Source organism: Tasmannia lanceolata, unplaced genomic scaffold (assembly GCF_043159265.1).
Source record: "Tasmannia lanceolata isolate RefF3 unplaced genomic scaffold, GAP_Taslan_0.1 ptg000005l, whole genome shotgun sequence".
NCBI lineage: Eukaryota > Viridiplantae > Streptophyta > Magnoliopsida > Canellales > Winteraceae > Tasmannia > Tasmannia lanceolata.
Window position 1 is genome coordinate 7085885 of NW_027518682.1, and position 5611 is coordinate 7091495.

Sequence of the window (5611 nt, forward strand, 5' to 3'; positions counted from 1 at the left end):
GTGGGCCGTACCTACTTTTTTAGACTTCACGTGTTTTCACGGCCACCCATCATATAAATTCTCCTGTTTGCAGCTCCAAAATTGCTTAAACATTCAAATAGAGAAGCATAGAAAGAGGGACCCACCGGAGTAAAGTGCCTTTTTTAGACCATTCAATAGTCCAGCGATTGACTTGTCTACATCGAACGTTCTTATATGTAGCTGGGCCCACTGAAGTTGCTTTGCTTTTTCCACGTACAAACGTGGGATCCATTCAAATGATCCTAACAATATGACAAGTCATTATCAACTGAAGCAAAGCAAAACATAATCTGCGGGCCCCACAACGACCAAGCACATGGAGGTCTTTAATAGGGGATGAACATTCAAAAGAAGGGGAGAACTGGATAGAGTCCCCTCTTTCAGACGACAGGATGGTCGCAAAGCTAGGCGAAATCAAGTGAACCCCAATTTTATTTTCTATAACTCGAGTCCATCACAATGAGATTGATACTGGGAGAAAAAGGGGATTGATTTGAGTCAAAAGAAGCTTTCAAATATTTGACTCAAAAGAAGCTTTCATTTGAGAAAAAGAGGTTTTCTTATGATGAGTTTGTCTTAAGGAAATTTCTAAGATACATGTAGACCTTAGTTCTGGGTTCATAGAGCTTCATTTAGGCCTTGTTTGGATCGCAAAAATGTTCGGAAAAGTTTCGAATATAAAAACTTGTACAGAATTTTCTGTGTTTCGGTTTTGATTACAGATTAAAAAATGTAATTTCAACCACCACAGTTCATGTTTTATGAATAGGGACCTTAGATTTATTAGGGTGCAACTTGGGTCGGGTCAGGTTGAGCTTTCGGAATTGAATTGGAATCAACCCGAACCCAACCCGATTTTAAGGTAAAAGCTCAACCCGAATTCCAAAAAATCGACCCGAGTTGCACCCCTTATTTATAATGATGTTTCTCTAAATAGTTAAAGCCATAGTTATATCCCCAAAAAATCCTCAAATTTTTGGAGGCTTTTTGATGAACTTTAGTTGTTTCCTTTGACTTTATGAACTTCCTTCTAAAAGAAACTACTGATCAAAGGGTTTGTATTATGTGACGTGCAAGATTTGTGGGTAATGACCGGACAGTTTCCAACCCGTACAGACTTCGTAAGGCTCCATATTCTTGCAAGGAAAAATCCTAAAATTATGGAAAGTTAATTTATTTTCAATTAAATTCCATTTTAGTTCAATTTCTGACAATTAAACACATATCTTTCACTCCATTCCACTTCACTTCCACACAAAGTGAGGTCCACTTCACTTCACCTCCTAGGGATTTCAGTAAGATAGAGCCTAAGGCTCTCTTCACTTCTTTTCCCCGGAAAGGAAATGAAAGGATTTGTTTTTCCTTTCCTTTCCAGGTGATGTGGCAGAAGGAAAAAGAATCCAGAGAAACTGTCAAGGAAAATGTTTCGTTTTCCTTGGAAAGCTTCTTTCCAATATATATAATCGGTAACCAAATCTCTGAGTAAGAGGGAAAAAGTCAATTTCCACGTCATTTTCAGCTTTTAAATAAGAAATTCCATATCTAATAATATTTTTTCCTAGAAAAGAAGTGAACACAGAAATTCTATCTTGTCAGGAAAAAAAAGGATGTTTTCCAGGGAAAACAGCACCAGGGAAAAGAAGTGAAAAGAGCCTAATGAAATACATGCACATAGGGACTTACCAACAGGCGTGCACCTAGAATCGAATTCAATTGTCACAGCATTAAAAGCTTGGAGGGTCAATATTGCTCAAGCATTGAAGGAGTAGAAAATGATTTTTAATGGTGGGACGGCTTTAAGAAAGAATCTGATGTTATACTTTTCTAAAAGGACGATCCAAGAAATAAAGTAATTAGAGTTTTAGTGAATTACGTGGGCTTCAATGTAGGCAAAGGATCTTAATCATGTTTGGGACACATACGAAATTATAAGTCATATAATATGTAGGAAAATGATATATGTACTCCCTTTTAATTTCTCTCCTTTTCTCTACCATTGTACGAATGTCTGAGCAATTTTGCAGCCTCTCCTTTTCAGTAGAGAAATGCCACCTTGTACAAATTAAATGAATACGACAAATTCTACTAGGAGTTGGCTCTTCTGTCTTAAAAACAGAGGGGCCGGAAAATGCTTTCATACGAAATTGCCTAAACACTCGTATTGTAAGTGGATTATCTGTTGTCGGACTCTTGTTTGTAGATTCTATTTCAAAGAGTGAAGAGTGAGTTATTATTCCTTTTAGTAGCTTTCACAGGGAAGGAGTTATTGTCACGCCCCGAACTAAGGGCACGACAGGCGCCGCGTACTTGCAAAATAAATTTCACAAGCACGCAAGGCTTTCTTTTTGAACATTCATATAATTCTAAAAGTTCATTTACAATACACCTGAGCAGTATTCAAAGCAACTAAACTATTCAAACTACACTAGTCTTTCTACGACTGTACATACTCACCATCCACAAAATGCCAAGAAGTCCACAACTAAATTCCTCGACATGCTTGTCTCTCCCTATGATTTTAGGCAGAATCAAACTTGGGATCTGAAATTTTTTATTAACCACATATCAGCTTGAAAGCCGGTAAATAACATAACACAACTAAAACATGGTCGATGCGGTTTTGTAAACTAAGAACAAATACAATTATGAAATCATAAACTACAATTTAATGTGTATATATCATAGGATGCAAACTCAAATACTTTGCTATCACAATATCAAAATACTATCATGCTATCGGAATAGGCAAATTATGAACATATGCTCATGTAATAGGCATGGTCGTCAACAAACACTGCATTATCGCAGTTTGATATCTGATACAGGTCGACAGGGTCAATTATTTTCCCTCCACTGACATAAGAGGGCCAACGAATTTTTATCTCATTGGCGGGCCTACAAACACGTACCATCCATCATGAGCCAAACCACAAACGGTATTTACAAATACCGATATCGTGAAGTTACAGATATACCCAGCAATGCATAGAAAATAATTTATTATTACTAATAAAAACAATTTATCAAATCATGCTAAAAACAATGCAAATTTTACAGTCTTAATATGAAATGCACACACAAAACACGCTGAAGGTGCATCATATCACTTACCTGCCACGGCTTTTCCCTTCTCTTTCTGTGACCCGTCACGCTCAACTATGCCCCACACAAACAAAAACATAAAATTTACAATCTCAAGTTTCACTTAAGTTATCTAAATACACAAATGAATCCCCCGTAATATACCATCTTAGAAATTCATCCACTGATCATCAATATGCCGAAAGACCCATTAACTCTTAGGTATTTGAGTGAAGAAAATAAACTAAAAAAATATATACAAAACATAATATAACTTACCCGAATTTGTTGGCGGGGGGATGTACGGCTCAAATTATAACTAAGGAAGCAAAAATGTTTGTAATTATTTGGGGTCTAATTAAGGGAGAAAAGGGCTAGAGATATACCTCTGAGACTTCATATACAAAAACAAATTTAGCCTCACTCGTTTTTTGCTTCTTATATAGACTGAATGGTGGCAAAGTTGTAATTTTGACCAACCTTATGCCCTTTTTACCAAAACCAGCAATAAAAAAATACTAAAAGCAATTCAAGAGTTATCGTTAACCCTCTACAACCTTCTCTCGCATGTGCTCGTGCATGCGAGATACAGGTGTAGGGCTGGGTATTACAGTTATGATGCACCATGTTATTTGAAGGATACAATAAGCAAAACAAGTTGGAGAAAAGCACGCGAAAAAGCGGATCCTCGTATTACATATGCTTAGGGGTGTAAATGGTTATTCAAATATTCAATTACCGTCTGCATCCGAATCCTTTTAAAGCGAATATTATATGAATCCGCTTCAAGCTGATATTATCCGAATCCGTTTAGGAGATATCCGGTTCTAAACGGATGCGAATCTGGTAAAGGGTACATCCGATCCGTTTAACATCCGAATCCGACAAGTACATCCGTTTATTCTGAATATCCACATCCATATCCTTATATCTGAATTCGTATTCGAATTCGGATATCCATATTCACATTCAAACTCCGGATACGGATGCGGATATCCAGATTCGCATTCGAATTCATATATCTAGATTCATTTCATTATTTTGAAAATAATTTTGAAAGGGTATTTCATTTCCCAAAATACTCTAAAAAACTGAGTAAGAGGCCACCACCTTATTTCATCATCAAACCAAAAGAGTATTCTCCTCTAAGGCTTGCTTTGTCTTATTGCTAGGGGCTAGGGCCTAGGGTCTTAGGGTTTGGTCATTCATTTACTCCAAATGCTGTTGAGAACACATTAATTGGATGATCCTAGCCCTTGATCATCAACCTCCTTTTTGGGTTGAATATTTGAATCTAATGATACTATACGCCTATCAAAATAAGTAAATAACAATCCCATTCGACCAGAAATTATACGATGAAGGGCCGTATGAAGCATTATTTTTCAAAAAGTACTGTACGGGCCATTTCATTGGATGATCCAAACCGTTCATTTATGGGGTCACAACATAAATAGGTTGTGCCCCAAAAATCATTTCCATAAGGTATGCCTAGGAAATATTATCCATTGGATTATCCTAACCCTCCATTTTTATGGCTTAAAATGGACAGGGTTGAATATTTGTTTTCTCTTTAGGATATTTAGGGCGATCCAAGACATTAAAGGGAAATTCAAAATTTGATTTTAAAGAATCAGGGATCTTGAAAAAGGACTACTGAACTCATCTCAACCCTTCAAGCTACCCGTCTCAACTGTTTGGATTGATCCGAGGGGTGATAGGATTTTTCCTTTTATTAAAAGAGCCTGCGTTATGACTTGTGGGGTGTATTTGGGCCATCAAGACAAGGCCTTCAAAATGGGCGGTTGGGATCAGTTTCTAAGAACATAGGGTTGTGTAAAACCCAAAGCAAGCGAGATACAAGGGGGCGACTAGACCTGGCAAACGGGCGGGCTGAGTCAAAATGACCCGGAAAATTTTACGGGTCAGTAAGCTTGGACCCGCACCGGGCCCGTACGGGCCGGGTCGACCTGCGGGTCACCCGGATTTTTAACATATTTTTTAAGAATTTTTTTATTTGTATAGGGATTTGCTAGCCACCTTCGCCAACCATTTATGTTGACTGTCTAAGAGATTTGTCTTATTGTCGAGTGATGCAAACTGCAAAGATTGGAAGAAGTACGATTTGTGAAAAGGTGGCTAGCAATAAATAATAATCATGGGGTACTAAGTTTTAAATGAGAAATTATGGAAGAATGGAAGCAAAGTAGAAAGATTAGGAAAAAAACCGAAAGAATGTTCTAAAATATGACAATTACGGAAAAGGCCAAAAGTGCCAAATAAAACCTCTTGCACTTCTCGACGGCACCTGCAGGTCCACCCGGCTTGGCGCAGTTTTGACGGGCCGGGTGGACCCGTGGGTCAATTTCAAACGGGTCACTGATTGGTGACCAGGACCCGTAATTTACGGGCGGGCCGGGTGGACCCACGGGTCCGGCTCACTTTTTGCCAGGTCTAGGAGCGCCACATTGGGCAAAAAAAGGGAGTGGGTACGTTCTCATTTTTTTGA